This window comes from Pelophylax lessonae (genome assembly GCF_965119305.1).
Source record: "Pelophylax lessonae genome assembly, chromosome: 5".
In the NCBI taxonomy this organism is placed as follows: Eukaryota; Metazoa; Chordata; class Amphibia; order Anura; family Ranidae; genus Pelophylax; species Pelophylax lessonae.
Genome location: NC_138772.1, coordinates 353,096,107 through 353,114,409, shown reverse-complemented (window position 1 = coordinate 353,114,409; position 18,303 = coordinate 353,096,107). Strand labels below are relative to the sequence as shown.

General features: G+C 39.1%; 1 protein-coding gene across 1 annotated transcript in view; it reads left to right on the top strand.

The window, feature by feature from the left end:
• Positions 1–6,715: 6,715 nt before the first annotated feature.
• The window catches only part of LOC309556247 (cytidine monophosphate-N-acetylneuraminic acid hydroxylase-like), a 250,871-nt gene continuing 239,283 nt past the window's right edge, over positions 6,716–18,303 (top strand). The window contains exon 1 of the mRNA XM_082258661.1: positions 6,716–6,811. The gene's annotated coding sequence lies outside the window, so the exon portion shown is untranslated. The remainder of the gene's footprint in view (positions 6,812–18,303) is intronic.

Sequence of the window (18,303 nt, the reverse complement as noted above, 5' to 3'; positions counted from 1 at the left end):
TTTCTTATGTATGTAGACAAAGAATGAAAAGGGTGCTGTTCAAAAACATATAAATATATAGAAGATGTAAAATGACAAGACGCACAACAATAATTTGTGAACATATAATAATTTTATTTAATATGTTGACATTAAAATAACAATTAAAAGACACATAAAAAACAATTATAAAGAATATATGAAAGAGAACAAATACAAAGGAAAGAAAATTTAGAAATAAATGTATTTCCTTCTTATGTGTTGATAATCTGATAAGAAAAAAATAAATAAAAAACAATTAAAATTTTTTAGATAAAATATGTAGAATAAATAAAATATTTCATTTACTTACCTGAAGAGGCGTATTAAAATCAGTGTATTTGTAGGATGGAAAGCGTGTTTCCCTCTAATTGTGAAAATAACATAATTAAAAGTAGTAAAATTTTATTACAAACATTGACAATAAAAATTTGTGAAATAATTGACTCTATGGTTGTGTATTTAGTATTTCTGTGGGTGTGTACAAATTAATAAAAACATAGTGAAAGCTATAGGTCTGGAGGTTCAATAATAATTGTATCATAAATTTAAAAATGATATAATTTAATATTATAGTTTTTATTTTAAACAGTCACTTAAAAAAAAAAAAAATGAATATTAAAATGAATTTTGTATAAAAAAATGTTAAATTGTATTTCTTACCTGCAATGTTGTAATGAAAATAGTATAATGCTGACATTCAACAGCGTGCTTGATTGTCCTTATTTGGCAAGGTTAGCCATTTTAATATATAAGAAGGGGAGTGAGGTGGGTGTTGGAGGGGGGGGAGGGGGTTGGGATGGCCATTGTTTTATTTCTTTGTCCTTGTTACTTGTTTTCGTGGAGGTGGTCTGACAATTTGTTTGGGGTGTAGTAAATGAAGACAAAGAAAAAATAAACAGTACCAATTGCTGTCCCCTTTAAAAAAATGTACAATACAAGTTGTTGTCCCCTTTAAAAAAAAAAAAATAGCAGTCGTTGTCCCCTTTAAAAAAAATATAAAACTTTTTTGTCCCATTTTAAATATAAAAAAATTATGTTTTTACACCTTAAAAAACAAAGCAAAGTAACAGTTGTTGTCCCCTTTAAAAAAAAAAAATTGCAGTCGTTTTCAGTCGTTGTCCCCTAAAAAAAAATGGCCCCTTTTAAAAAAAATTAAAATTTTTTTTTACAAAGAAAAGTAACAGTTGATGTCCCCTTTTCCGCTTAAAATATAAAGCAAAGTAACTGTTATTGTCACCTTTAAATAAAAAAAAAAAAAAGTTGTTCTCCCCCTTTACAAAAAAAAAAATGTTGTCCCCCCTTTAAAAAAAAAAATAAAATTTTGTTGCCCCATTTTTACAAATAAAATTAAAAGTTGTTGCCCCCTTTTCTGTAATCAAATTTTACATTGGTAACACACATTTTTATATACCTGATTACATTGCACTTACCTTTTGTATTTTTATTAGTGCAGCTTGCAGTTGGACCGCCGAACGCTAGGACCCGCTCTCTCTCTCTCTCTCTCTCTAACGATAACAAAGGAATTACTGGCAAAGCAGTTTGTTTGCAGGTTTAAAAATGGCGCCGTCCGCGCTGGGCTCCGCCTAACATCGCGTCATTTCCTGTTTGGAAATAACGCGATGAGAACAGCAGTCGGCCGCCCACGTGACTGCAAAGTGCATCATGGGAGCGCCGAGGAAGAGCTCCCAGGACGCATTGCGGCGCGGAAGTGACGAGGAGAGCCGAGGCGCAGGAGGGAGGAAGTGCTTTGAAAGGTGAGTATAAAAACCTCTGGATACAGGTAAGTGAAGAAAAAAAAAATATGGGAATATCCAATTCGGACTCAGCGGAGGGTAAGGAATACAATGCAGTATTTATTAGAAAATGAATTTCGTGCCCGGAACTCCGCTTTAACTTCCTCTAAATCTTTAACCCTATAGCCCTTATCTTTCCACCAAGATATTTGCCTGTATATCATATAATCATCCCTTTTATTACAATTCTGCGTTACTGAATGTCTGAAACACCTAAAGAATGTTTTCAAAAGCAAGGTGTTATGTAACAAAGTTTAAAGGGCAATGTCATTTCCTATAACTGTAAGAAAAACAAATGAAAATTGTATTTGAACTTTGAACTGTGTCATATATTTTTTTTATCTATGAATGTAACCACTTTGGCTCTGGAAGGTTTTAACCCCCCTTTATGACCAGGCTATTTTTTGCTATTCAGCACTGTTCTAATTTAACTGACAATTGCACAGTCATGAAACGCTGTACGCAAATGAAACATATATATTTTATTTACACAATTAGAGCTTTCTTTTGGTGGCATTAGATCACCATTTTTTTTTTTTATATAATAGATATAGATTTGTTATGAAACATCCAATAAAAAAATCAAATTTCTTCACAAAGAGAAGAAAAAATTAAATTTCTTCAATATGTATTTTGCTACATGTCTTTGGTGAAAAAAAAAAAAAAAAAAAAAAAAGTAGTTGTAAACTTCCCTTCTATGTTTGTACCTATAGGTAAGCCTATAATAAAGCTTACCTATAGGTACTGTAAAGATCTCCTAAACTTGCACCGTTTAGGAGATATTTACTGTATACTGCGCCGATGACATCATCAGCACATGTGTTCTGATAGAAATGGCCGCCCGTGCCGTTTCTACAGAGCCCTGTGCTGTGACTGGCAGCTCCCACGTGCATGCGCGATAGTGAAGTCACGCAGCTCTGGCCAGTAGCACAGCCGGAGTCCACGGACCCGGAAAGAAATGAGGGCGAAGATGGATGTGGTCTCCAACGGGGATGACAAAGGCTTCATTTGTAGGTAAGTGTAACATAATGTGCTAATATGCGATGCATACTAGCACATTATGCCTTTACTTTGCAGTTAAAAAAACAGACTTTACTTCCTCTTTAATTGGTTTGTGTGAAAGTCATAGTGTCTACAAATATAGAATTTACGCAGCTATAGACGCTGTGCTTTAATGGCGGTGTTCAGTGACTTACAGTGTGACTGTAATAGTGTGACAGGCAATCTGGAGCCAACACATTGGCTGGGAGGGACACTGACATCAATAGTGACACTAATACAGTGATCACATAGAAGACTGTACACTGTGTTAATGACACTGGATGGGAAGGGGTCAATATCTAGGGGCAATCAAGGGGTTAACTGTGCGCCTAACAAGTGTAATGTGTGTCATACAGTACGTGCTGATTTACTAATCAGTGAAAAGAAACAGCGAGATCACTGGGCTGTGAACAAAGTCTTTCAGCAGGTTTCAAACCTGTCTAAATTACTTGTGCTGTGTCCAGCAACAACATTGGTAGGCAGGGGGTGCCCGCGCTCCAAACCCAGAAGCAAGCCTATGCCAGTACATGGTCCAGTCTGCCTGTGCTGCTCGTCTGCACTAAAATTCGGACAGTTGGCAAGAGGTTAATGTAAAATGGATGCTTGGAAAAACTGAAGTAACACTTACTTGGTCTTTTTAAGGCAATCGGTTTGCATGGTTTTAAGTAAATTGGATTGTTGTGCAAGTAACTGCCACGGAAACTTTCAAAGTTACAGGAAATAACAAATGGGTCAGCCTGACCTTAATAAATGTGTCGTATGGCATACAGTACACAGTAAAATATTTTTTTGGAAGTTGCAAAAACCTGAGTACTCCATACTGAGTTAAGAGTTCACCTAAAGTAAATTTCCAAGTACTATACACTCATTTGTTTTAGTTGTGTATACTAAAATGTAAGTGCACCACACTCAATAAGCATTTGTAAGTAGAATACAATTCCTATTCTAGTTTACTTGTTTTTTTTTTTTTTGAGCCAATCGGTTTGTATGCTTTTTTTTTTTTTTAAAGTAAGTTTTACTATTCGTAGTTTACAGTGGGGTAGCTAAGTTACCTGTTAAATTACTGCATGCAAACATAGGTGCAGTCAAAATAGTGCATCTAGTAGCAGCCTCCGTAGTGACCTTCACCGCAACACCCTATGTGACCGGGTCCTCACCTCCGCTCCTGTGACCTAGCAATTAAGCAAAGGTCTCACAGCGCAGTTTACCCTTTCAGGGTCGCCTTTCCCGGAGGGAGTCCCCCCTTTTTTTCTATGTGACACCGAATGGTTACTATGAGGGAAGTTAACCAGAGAGAAATGCTCTCCTGAGGGGCTGGTATACCATCTGTAACTCCGGGAAAGGCGACCATGAAAGGGTAAACGGCGCTGTGAGACCTTTGCTTAACCACTTTAAGACCGAAGATTTTGCTGCTTAATGACCAGGCCCTATTTTGCGATTCGGCACTGCGTTAATTTAAAGGACAATTGCGCGGTCGTACCCAAATAAAATTGACGTCCTTTTTTCCCACAAATAGAGCTTTCTTTTGGCGATATTTGATCACCTGTGCGATTTTTTTTGCGCTATAAACAAAAAAAGAGCGACAATTTTGCAAAGAAAAACAATATTTCTCACATTCTGCTATATAACATTCCCGAAAAAAAAAAAAAAAAAAAAAATTTTTTAACATTTTAGGCCAATTTGTTTTCCGCTACATATTTTTGGTAAAAAAAAAACAAAAAAAAAAAATTGCAATAAGCAAATTTTGATTGGTTTGCGCAAACCTTATCGCGTTTACTAACTAATTTTTTTTATTTATTTTTTTACTAGTAATGGCGGCAATCTGCAATCTGACCCCTAACTGACATTTTTGACACTTTTACCAGTGACAATACTACAGTAATCAGTGCTAAAAGTATGCACTTTTACTGTAATAATGACACTGGCAGGGAAGGGGTTAATACAGTGGGTGATCAAGGGGTTAAATGTAAGCCTAGGGGAGTGATTCTAACTGTGGGGGGGGGGTTGGGCTTGTGAGATGACCATAGAGACATGCGATCCCATATAGCAGGATCTCATGGTCTCTGATCATCCGAGGGAGAAGGACGGACGGCTGTGTTTACATCAGCCGTCCGTCCTTCTCTGTCAGCGAGAGATCGCTGGTGTCAGGTGGCAATCGGAGTCGCCTGACACCCGCACTGGCTTCCCCGCTGACGAGCGGGGGCGGGAGTGCGCCACCGGCGGCACGCGCTCGCCCCCTAGCTCCTCCCAGGCGAGCGCCGTACATGTACGGGGGTTTGCCTGGGAGAGCCAGCCTGCCGCAGTACATCTGCGGCAGCTGGACGTAAAGTGGTTAATTGCTAGGTCACAGGAGCGGAGGTGAGGACCCAGTCACATAGGGTGTTGCGGTGAAGGTCACTACGGAGGCTGCTACTGGATACACTATTTTGTCACTATATAGTGGACTTTAAGGCTGCATTCACACTTGAGCGTAGCGTTTTCGCACGTTTTTTTACCGCGATTTTACAGCGATTTTCAGGCGTTTTTTTCAGGCGTTTTTGGAGGCAGGCATTGACATCTATCAAAAACGCTGGTAATCAGCCCAAAAAGATGCTCATGTACTTTTTTCAGCTACAGGCGTTTTGCAAAATGCTCAGATGTGAACAGGGGCCATTTAAATGAATGGGGTTTTACTTGTTGGGCGTTTTGGAATGTTTTTTTTAAGGCTCCGTTCACATGTAGGCGTTTTGGGGCGTTTTTGGGGAGTTTTTCTGCTCTAGGATCAGCTCTCAAAACGCCCAACAAGACAAATGCTATTCATTTCAATGGCCCCTGTTCACATCTGAGCGTTTTGACACCGTGAGCAAAACGCCCAACGCTCAAAAAAGTACATGAGCTTCTTTTTGGGCAGATTACAGGCGTTTTCCATTGGTCTCTAGTCAATCTAAAAACGCCTGCCCAAAAAACGCCTGTAAAAACGCCTGTAAAACGCCTGCAAAAACGCCCATAAAAACGCCTGAAAAAACGCCTGTAATAGCATTGCCAAGGTGTGAACGTAGCCTAAGCGTTTTTGGAGCTGAAAAATGCTCAAAAACACCCAGGTGTGAATGGAGCCTTAGGCTCCATTCACACTTGAGCGTAGCGTTTTACCGCGATTTTTAGGTGTTTTTTTCAGGCGTTTTTGGAGGCAGGCATTGACATCTATCAAAAACGCTGGTAATCAGCCTAAAAAGAAGCTCCTGTACTTTTTTCAGCTACAGGCGTTTTGCAAAACGCTCAGATGTGAACAGGGGCCATTTAAATGAATGGGGTTTTACTTTTGGGCGTTTTGGAACGTTTTTTTTTTTTTTTTTTGAGCGTTTTTGGAGCTGAAATACAGTCAAAAACGCCCAGGTGTGAATGGAGCCTTAATATAAATTTTTGGGAAGTGCAATTTCTATCACGGAAGATTATCACCCAGCACTTTTATCATGTTAAGAAGAAGATATTATTTGAAATATGTTTTTACACATTGAACATATATTTAAATTATTTCACCAATTTCTTAATATTTATTTATTCACCAATTTAAGTGTTGATCACAATGGCACGCTTTGCACTTTAAATCTTATGATTGACTGTCATTTAATTTAAATATTTATTAATATGATCATTTATTATTTATATCTATTACCGATTGTTTTTTGCACATTTATATATTTATTTGGAGTACTTAATATTGCGCGGCAATATTTAATGTATATAGTGATATACACTTATGAGAGAGTGCTGTGCTCGCTGCAATCCCCAAAGAAAAGTGCTTGACCTGTTTAGCTTGCAGGAACAACACTTATTATAGGTGGAGTCAGAAAGGCTATTTACAACAAAAGAGAAAAGAAAACTGTCATACTCATCACAGACAGTGCATATCTTGCCCTGTACAACCTGCTGCTTCATCTTATCAGCCAGTGCTGCTCCTTCATTAGAACAGAACTTGGGTAAGTAAACTATGTACACGCAGAGAAAAATTGTGTTTTATAAGATATGCTTTGTCTTCTACTCTTCATCATGTTTAATTAGGCAAAAACCTTCAATGTGAATTGTTTTCTCAATTCTATTAAACAAAAGACAGTAGCACACTTTTACAATTAAGAATGGAATAGGCCGGAATGCCAGAAAAAAAAATAGTGTCTAATAAAAACATTTATAAACTTGCAAATACTACAATGATTAAATACCTTATCATGCTTTATATTGCACATTATACTTTAAAATTGTTTTAAACTCTACTGTGTTAAGCTCAACGTTTTTTTCAGATGGCAGTGTTTTTACGATGATCTGTTGTTTTACACGTTTAAAAAGGCATTAGAGGGGTAATTATATGTAAAAAAAAAAAAAACAGCAAAAAATAGGAAGGTAAAAATGAACATACACTAACAGATTTATTTGTAATATAACCATGAAAGAACATATAATTACATGTATGTAAATGTATGTAAATACATGTAATTACTCCCAATTAAAACATCTGAGACCTCAACTAGGTGAACATGTGAACTGAAAAGCGAGTACAAATAGGCAAATATGCATTAGTGAATTCCAAATCGGCATAGTCACGGTTCCATAGCTGGCAATTGCCAACGAGTTTCCTATATAAAACTGCACTGCAGTATTTAGCTATGATCATGTGTGTACATGTATGCCAATAAATATGGGGTGCGCTCTACCTCGTGTGTGGCTATTTATTTATATTACAATTATTGTGCATAGTTTTCTTTTTTTGCTAACGAATGCTGTTCTGAAGGATTATTACAGAGTAATTTTGCTTTTCCATGAGGCTACATGTATTTATCATTTACAGTTACATATCTGTTATATGTTAATATTTTTTTTAATGTTACATTTATTTTTTTTAGGAGACTATAGAGTTCTAATTATTTCTGTTTATTCTTTAATCATACTAAACTATTATGCAAGTCTTATTGTGTTCAGCATGTTGGTTTAGTAGTCTGTGCTCATGAACAAAAAGCACTCAGGTCATGAGTTCAAATCACAACCATTCTCACATTCTGCGTGTTCACTAATATTTGATTATTTAATTTTCACACAATAATATTTTTGCTAAATAACATACCATTGCATGCAATTGAGCATGCAAATTATGGAAACAACCATGCTGATGTGGCAGTGGCAATTAGGTGTTCGCCTATTTTCAGCAAAATCTGCTGTTTAAAATTTAAGCAGGTGACACCATGCTTGGGATTTGAACCCATGGCCTGATGCCCCGTACACACGTGCAGATCGTCGGCCGAACGATCGGCCGTCTTTTGTCCCCGGGCTGTCGTGTCTGTTGAAAAGTGCAAAAGACTGCACAAGAATTTTGTCCGCCGACTACAGCCGACTGCAGAAGTGATGTCATGTGATGGTTAACTTTCCCTGTGTTTTTTCTTTTCTGAGCATGCCCAGTCTTGCAAATCTGCTGTCTGTCGGCCGAATTCTGTATTGACTGGCGAACAATCGGCCGCTCTGGTGTCGGCATACAAAAATTTTAATGTTTGCACGACAGATTCTTTTCGTCCGAAAGTGCGCTGTCGGCTGTCGGAAGCATCATACTAACAAGCCGAAAATCGGCCGATCGGTCGTCGGCCGAATCTTTTCGGCCGACAATCTGCACGTGTGTACGGGGCATGAGTTTTTCCATTGAGATGAGCACACTTATGCTTAGAATTGACAGTAGTACCATGATTAACGAATGAACATAGATCAAGAGAATCAATACTCCCCATAAATAAAAATGCAAGATCATTGCTAAATCGTCAAAAATTAGTAGATGTTACTTGTTTTGCTGATATTTATATTATTATCATTGATGTATGAGTTATATCTCTATTCTATATATGTCACACTTTTTTTTTTTTATGTCTAATTCGTATTTTATGAAAATGTTGAATTCTATTTATTTATGTTCATTCGGTAATCATAGTACTTCTTTATTTTCTATGTATACTATGTATCAATGTACTATTGTACTCAGCACAGTGGCTTAGTGGTTAGCACTCTTAACTAGCAGCACTTAGGTCATGAATTCAAATACCACCCATGGTACCAACTTCCTAGAATTGCAATGGCAAATGCATATGTGCTTTGGCGAACGCATAAGTGCCATCAGCAAGAGCTAATTGTATCACGCTGATGCAAATATGCTTTCCCCTATGCACATATCTATTTGCCATCAAAACTTTAGGGAGGTGGTAGATAGCATAGGTGGGATTTGAGCCCATGACCTGACTGCAGCTAGATCAGAGTGCTAACCACTAAGCCATAGTGTTGATAAGATTTATACCTAGAATATATAGTAGTACCATGATAAAAGCATAAATAAATAAATATATATATATGTCGACATTCTAATAAAATTATATTTAGACATTAACAATTATTTATCATATAATAGAGACCCAAGAGCCTCCACTCCACAAAGCTACCTAGAGTTCCCTGGACACAATTAAGAGCTACCCCTAACTTTCTAAATGTTACTGAAGTGGATTTGAATATTGAAAATGTTGTTGCAAAGTAAACAATGATTAGAAGTAGTTAGCAACTAGTTAATTTTAGGTGGCCATACACTATACAATCTCATTGTGCAAGCTCTGTACAATCACTTTTAGATTTACCAAAACTGTATAATGGGAGGACACACCAGCTATCCGATCACTCTGTATCCAATCAGGCAGGCCCTTGCACTACATAATTGATGGCAGATCTAAAGGAGATTGTACAGATTGTATAGTGTATGCTGAGCTTTACACAACCCAGGACATGCTTCTCCTGGTTTCAGTACTACAGCTCTATCCATATAGGTGGTTATCTGATCTCTAATTTCCTGCACTCATCTGATGATCAGATCTATGCAAGATGAATTTAAGACAAAACAAAAATGTCTGTATTTAGTGAGACCAGCGATCACTGATTAATTGTATTATAAAAGTGTGCACCTAGCTAGGGGGTGGTTGGGATCTGCTGGAAGGAGGGAACACAGCCACAGGTGTGTGCTAATGAGGTAATGTGATGAATTCCTTCTTGTGTCTTATGGTGGCCATACACTATACGAAAAATTCGGTCATTTGGACAGTTCTCTTTTTGGCGTATTTGAGCCAAAAAAACGAAGTACAAGTTTGGAAAATTTCTGCGAATGAACAATAAATTGAAAGGTTAATGTGTTTCTTTTCCAAAACTGTTTGCACTAGCTATATATTAAAAAATGAATTCATTTATTTTCAATGAACTATTTATCAGTCATTACATGATGGCACGATCATCTGCTCTCACGGCTGAGTGTTCATTTTTAGAAAATGAGTTTGAACGATTTTTCATATAGTGCATGGCCAGCATTACTGGCTTCTATGTTTAAAATCTACATACCAGCAAGAGATGAAGCTTTCTAAAGCCCCGTACACACGTACCGATCGCCGGCCGAACGGTCGGCCGTCTTTTGTCCAGGGCTGTCGTGTCTGTTGAAAACTGCAAAAGACTGCACACAAATTTTGTCGGCCAACAACAGCCGACTGCAGAAGTGATGTCATGTGATGGTTAACTTTCCTTGTCTTTTTTCTTTTCTGAGCATGCCCAGTCTTGCAAATCTGCTGATTGTCGGCCGAATTCTGTACTGACTGGCGAACAATCGGCCGTTCTGGTGTTGGCCAACAAAAATTTTAATGTCTACACGACAGATTCTTTTTGGCCGAAAGTGCGCTGTCTGCTGTCGGAAGCATCATACTAACAAGCCTACAATCGGCGGATCGGTCGTCGGCCGAATATTTACGGCCGACAATCGGTACGTGTGTATGGGGCTTAAGGAAATATATCAAAAGCACAGACCTTCTCTCAATTAAAGAAATTGTTCAATGTTTTGCAACAGAGATACATTTAGTCCCCGTTCACACTAAGGCGACCTGTGAGGCGACCTGGTCGCCTCACAGGTCGCCGTAGGTCGCCTTCCATAGGGAAGCTGCGGACCCGTTCTAATAGGAGCGACACAAGTCGCTCCGACTTAGAAAAAGGGTCCGGAGCTTCTTTGGGGCGACCAGGAGGCGACCGCCATAGACTTCAATGTTATGAAGTCCGTGCCGGCCGCTCCGAGGTCGCGGCACGCTGCTCGCACCGCGACCTTGGAGGTCGCCCCTGGAAGTAGCGTCACTCGTATGTGAACGGGGCCTTATAGTATATTGTTAGTTAGAGGGGCTGGAACTTAGGTTAGTCATATGCAGACACACCCAGCTGTCAAGGAAAACTGGTAAAACGTGACCAGAGATAACTCGTCTGTTGCATTTTCTGACTGTGAATGGTGAACTTTTGATTGGGTGACATGTGAACATCACCAGGATGACGCAAACCAAAAACAAGACACGTATGTATGGGGTTGTGAAAATTGCTAACTAAGTTACATGTGCGATGTACATGTGAGTTTATTAGGACTATACAGTAATACCTTGGTTTGCGAGTAACTTTGTTTACGAGCATTTTGAAAGACGAGCAACATTTGTTTAAAAAATCTGTCTTGATATGCGAGCAGTTTAGTACACTATAAGCATGCCATCCCCTCTGTTAATGCCCTCTGTTACATACCATTATGTGTCCCTGTGCCTGTACTGTATATAAAGATGCTGATTTCTACTGTTTCAGAGCATCTCCCGGCGCTCGTGTGACTCCTCATCTCTCTGCTCGTCCCCCTGCTCTCCCCGGCGGGCGGGGCCGATCACTCCCGCTGACGTCATCTGAGGAGGAGGGGAGGAGAGAAGCAGAGAGCTGAGGAGTCACACGAGCGCCGGAGACACTCTAATACAGTATAAATCGGCATCTTTATATACAGTACAGACAGAGGGACACATTATTTAACAGAGGAGATGGCATGCTTATACTGTACAGTAATGTACTTTATATATGATAGTAGCATATCTTTATTCATACCATTAAATGCTTGTGGAACAAATCATCTGAGTTTCCATGATTTCTTATGGGAAAACTGGCTTTGATATTTGAGTGTTTTGGATTACAAGCATGCTGCTGGAACGAATTATACTCGCAAACCAAAGTATTACTGTCCAGGATGTGGAGCACTTGCTAAAATGCACACACACATTCCACACTGTATTTACAGGAACATGTACAAATGCAGGAAGTCTACTGTGCATAGAATCAGGAAGTGACGTGTTTTCTGAGGATCACTAAACACAAAATTCCAACACTACAACCCCCTAAACCCTGGGAAATACCAATTCCCATTCATCCCTGGGAATACCAAGACATCTCCCACACTTACCTTGCAAATCAGCAACATCTCCTCATGATAAAAAAAAAGTGATCTTACCATGTTAACTTGCTGACAACTCTGAGTGTGTCCGAACGTCCTTCCACACATATGAGGATGCATTTCCAGGCCAGGAGTCAGCTCAGGCAACCAGTTGTGTGCCATTACGAAAATGTGTTCAATATGCTTATTTCACTAAATAATCATTTAAAATTGGGTTTATGCATAGTTGCCAACATTTGAAAAAAAAAATTCCAGGGACACTTTGCAGCACAGCTATCAATTACTTACCACACCCAATTCCCTGAAGCTCCACCTAATCCCCTGGATTTATACTTTTCTCTATTTAATGACTTGCATCTGTGCAGAATAAAACTATTTTGTAGCAAAGTAGATTTATTAGAGATTGGAAGGTGTGTTAACAAGATATTCCACTTCTAAAATATGTTATTAAACCTAAAAAAAAAAAAAAAAAAAAATTCAAAACTGATTCTACATTTTATTTGGACAATAGGAACACTATTTTGTTCATTCAATTACTTTGCCCAAAACATTGACAGGCATTTAATGTTGCAACATTTTTCACAGCACTTTACAATATGGTTAGAAGGGCCCTGCTCTAAAGAGCTTACAATCTAAAAGAGAAACACTTAATTGGACACACCATAAATTTCATAGTGTACAGTAGGGACAAAAATAAGGTTAGCACTAACCAGATCAAACATAACATTATAACAACTCTCACCAACCCACCCCCATCAAAAGTTTAAGTGCAGGATTAACCACTTGCCGACTATGCACTGTATATTTACGTCGGCATAGTGGCTCTCCCAGGCAGAATCACGTTAATAAACGGCATCTGCCAGGGAGGAGCTAGATCATCAGCGGGGAAGCCAGTGCGGGTGTCAGGTGGCTCCGATTGCCGCCTGACACCGGCGATCTCCCCCCGCTGACAGAGAAGGACTTATGGCTGTTGTAAACATGGTAGTCCTGGTGGAAAAGCAATTTGGGATCTGAGAACCTTTCAATGGAGAATGGACAGCAGATGATTCATTTATGATTGCTGGAAAATACTGAGGAGATTTTATCCTGTACTGATCCCTTAATGTATTCTAAGAGGTGGTCCATCTGTACTGAATAAGTATCCATGCAACATCAGATCCTCAGTGGTCTTGATTAATAGCTGGGAGAGGCTGACTCATTAAGTTGAGCAGCCATTGTAATCTGGTAAGCTGCTTTTTCTTACCCCATCACAGAGGTGTTCCTTTCCTCCACATACCCTTGGTGTCACGGGAAGAATTCCCCCTTGGATTACTGTGCATGCGGATTTATGAATTGACTTCACATCAGTTTTTCTTTGGGACTTATTTATTTGGACACAATTCTATTTTTCTTTTTCCTATATGCACATTATTGTGATTATTAGTTGTTTATTCATTTGGACACTATTCATCATTATTGTGATTTATACTTTCAGCGCCACACTTCTATGGTTTATTATTATTTTGAGTCATTGTTGGTTGATTCTGTGTTGGCTGCAGACATTTATCATTGTTTCATTTATCACACTAGCGCGGAAATTTCTTTGAATTTTATTTATATACTGTTGTAAACACAGCCATCCGTCCTTCTCCCTCGAATGATCACAGAGGCTATGTGATCCTGCTATATAGGATGGCATGTCTCTGATCGTCTCACAAGCACAACCCCCCCACAGTTAGAATCACTGCCCTAGGCTTACATTTAACCCCTTGATAAACTGTACTGTTAACCCCTTCCCTGCCAGTGTCATTATTACAGTAACAGTGCATATTTTTAGCACTGATTACTGTAGTAATGTCACTGGTCCCCCCAAAAGTGTAAAAAATGCCAGTTAGGGGTCCGATCTGTCCGCCGCAATGTCGCATTCCCACAAAAAAAGAAATAAAAAAATTGCAGATCGGCGCCATTACTGGAAGGAGCTAGGAGGCGAGCGCGCGCCGCAGGTGGCATGCTCCCGCAACCGCTCGTCAGCGGGGAAGCCAGTGCGGGTATCAGGCGGCTCCGATTGCCACCTGACACCGGCGATCTCTCGCTGACAGAGAAGGACGGGCGACTGAAAAAAAAAAAAATAAATAAATGAATAAAAATGACATAAATCTTTGCCGTAGTTAGTAGACGCAATAACGTTTGCGCAAACCAAACAAAATACGCTTATTGCGATTATTTTTTACCAAAAATATGTAGCAGAAAACAAATTGGCCTAAAAGTGTTAAAAAAAATTATTTTTTATTTTGGGAATGTTATATAGCAGAATGTGAAAAATATAGTTTTTTTTTTTGCAAAATTGTCACTCTTTTTTTGTTTATAGCGCAAAAAAAAAAAAAAAAAAAAAAAAAAAAAAAATCGCACAGGTGATTAAATACCACCAAAAGAAAGCTCTATTTGTGGGGAAAAAAGGACGCCAATTTTATTTAGGTACAGCATTGCACGACCGCGCAATTGTCTGTTAAAAAAACGCAGAGCCGAATTGCAAATTAGGGCCTGGTCATTAAGGGAAAAATCCTCCGGTCTGAAAGTGGTTAAACAAACAAAACAGACAAGATATAAAATTTGACAAAATAAAAGGCAGCGCAATAACTACACCCCTCCAAGTTCACACATACATTTCTGGTTAGGGTTAGCAGGTATCTTCCTTTTTATAAAAACTATTTCGGAAACTAGATCAACATTAGGAGTTGTCAAACAGAGGAGATTTGTAAGTAAAGCCCCGTACACACGTACCGATGGTCGGCTTACAAATGTTCCTCTTTTCTCCCCGGGATGTCGGTGTCTGCTGAAAAGTGCAAAGACAGCACAAGGACAGCACAAGAATTTTGTCCGCCGACTGCAGAAGTGATGTCATGTAATGGTTAACTTTCCCTGTGTTTTCTATTTTCTGAGCATGCCCAGTCTTGCAAATCTGCGGTCTGTCGGCCGAATTGTGTACTGACAGGCGAACAATCGTCCGTTCTGGTGTCGGCATACAAATATTTTCATGTTTGCACGAAAGACTTTTGTCCGCGGATTGTGCGCAGACATCTGTCGGAGGCACCATACTAACACGCGTACAATCGGCAGATCCTTCGTCCACCGACGTTTGTATGCCGACGATCGGTACGTGTGTACGGGCCTTAACAATCAAAAAGGGTCAGCTGATGCTCACAAACAAGAAACGCATGGTCACACTGGACAAAGATACACAAAAATCCACTTTTGAAGGTCAAAAGGCAAAACAATTACAGCAAACAGACAAAACATTTATCAAACCACAGCCAGTGTGGGTCATTATGCACACTATCGCACCCTGCCCGGCATAGGCGTGCGCACAGGGTGTGCCGGGTGTGCCTGGGCACACCCTAATCACCTAGGGCACATTAGCATTATCGCTCTGTTTGCCAGTGAGGAGATGGGAAAGATCTCCCTCGGACCTGCTCTGCCATAAGAGAAGTGCCACACACTTCTATTTCACTTTGCCAGCAGGGAGAGTAATGTACCGGGGCCATATACATGTAGGCAAACACATGCATGTGTATTTAAACTTTGGGGTGCACACCCTAATGCAATAGGCTGCGCACACCTATGCTGGCCTGTAATAATCTGGCCTCTTCTCAGGCAAAGCAAACCACACTAGTGCAGGCCTTTATATTCCATGGGTTGGATTGATAGCACACAACGACCTAATATGGACTGAGATCGAGAGCTTGATGAGTCTGCCTAATGCCCCATACACACGTGCAGATTATCTGCAGACTTTTGTCTGCAGACTTACCTTTTCTATGTAGTGCAAGGGCCTGCCGGATTGCATACAAATTGAAAGTGTTTAGGTTTGACCTCATATTATATGGTTTTGGTAAGTCTGCAGATAATCTGCATGTGTGTATGGGGCATTAGAGTATCCAGCCAAAGATCTCTACCAGATGGCTATTATCCCCAGAGGGGAACTGCTCATTCTGACCCGCTGGTAATACAGGGGTCAGAATGTAAGATGAGAGGCTTTATTGCACCGGTGGCAGAGCAACACTGAGCACTGAATTTGTTTTACAAGCACTGAAGGTGGATGTTAAGTCTGATCCAATTCATATGATTTATGGACATTTTATAGTGCACTTTATTCATTTTTTTACCTACACTGTTTATGGTTTCTTTCACACTATATTTTGCACTATTTTATTGAATATTGTAGATGTCTGGCACAGCACTGTTTTTTGTGATTTATTGATAGCACACCTACATCCACCCAATAGAGGACACGCCAACCAGTGTAATTAATCCTGTCTCTTCATCCATGCTTCAAGTACTCACACCCGTTTATCAGAAACTCATGCATATGTATCTGTGCAGTGTATAATGGAACAGTCTCTGCCCATGATTAGTGATACCAAAAATAATTCAAGTTGTAATTTGTTTGGCATGTGGAGGATACAAAGTAGGAAATGTAAACTTTGTGAGCGCTGCTTCACACAAATTGTTGACAAGCACATTTGTCAGCATCTAATATTTACATATGGGTGCAGCATCCCACCATACCTATAAATCCATATCTGACCAAAAAAAACCCACACTCACTTTTTTTACAATGTCATTTCTTTTGTTTCTATTATGTGAAACCCATCAGAAATATAATACCTTGTGAAAAAGAAGCTATAACACCACAACAGACGAACAATCTCTAACCAGATAGTGACATGCTCGGGATTCGAACCAATGACCCCAGTGCTGCAAGGCATAAGTGCTAACCAGTCAGCCACTAAGCTGCCACATGCATGGAGCCTCCATCTCTGTGGTGTTAAACATCCCTATGTCCCTGGGGGGCAAAAAGTTAACCAACAGAAATGTACCCTGGAAGTCTTGAGTGCCATTGACCAATCTATTTCTGTGATATGCCATCTGGTTCCAAGGCTGGTTATGGCTAATTACTGTCAGCATGCTCCTTTAGAACCATCTCTAATTTTGCATTTCTTTGCTTGGTAAGAGGCTGCAATTGGTGCTGGTGTGCAATTCACAAGGCTGCTTCTTGTCCTTCCCTGTGGAACACATATGGCAAGATTTGCAATGGTGGTGGAACCCTCCTACACCTAAATACTACATTTCTTTAGGCATTTACCTATAGGTGGTGGAATTACATCAGGCAGGAGTTCTGTTTCTTGATTTATTCTGCAATATTTGGTGTTTATTGGTGTGTGAGTGTAGAATAGTGGTGTTACCCTCTGAATATTGGTAATGACATTTTTATTTGGATTAATGATGTTGGTACACATATAAAATTTTTGTGGTGAAAATGATGATCTTTTGAAAATACTAAACAACACACAAAATTGTTACTCATTTTAAATTTGCATCAGTAATGGTATTGTGTGTGGATTGTGAAGACAGCGGTGGGATTTTTGGTTTAAATTTATGTGAGATAGAGAGCAACAAGTGCATTATCTACCATTTACTGATCAGATATCAAACAGTTAAGTCTCTGAGCATGCTCAGTTTAACCAGAGATATGGCTCAAATGGCAAAGTGGCTGAGCATGCTCAGTGTAACAAGAGATATATCCCAAATGGCAAAGTGGCTGAGCATGCTCAGTGTAATAAAAGATATTTCACTAATGGCAAAGTCCCTGGGCACACACAATGTACATGGCAGTATATACACAAATATCTATCTATCTATCTATCTATCTATCTATCTATCTATCTATCTATCTATCTATCTATCTATCTATCTATCTATCTATCTATCTAGTGAATAATATATTTTCCAAAAACAGGAAAACATTTCACATAACTAGCATTGTTTAAGAAAAAGGAATAAGAAGCAACATAAAAACCCAGCAAGGATAATTTATTATAGGAATTAAAGAGTTAATCTCAAAATGAAAAGGTATGTTTTTGTGGAAGTAACAGTTATACAATGAGAATCAATGGTTGACACTTGCATCTATATATAAATAGTATGTCGTTTGCTAGCTTTCACAAATTCACACTTGTTAGGCATTCAAACATTTCAGAATTCACTATAGCACGGGGCTAAAATGAAATGAGAGTAGGTTTGTGACTAGTTTCCCAGTCTGGGCATGCTCAGTTGTGTCAGTTGCGTTCTAAAAACAGGGTGAATTTATCTCTTAGACTTTCAAGCATATTTAAATTTAAAAGCAGATCATCTCCAAACAAT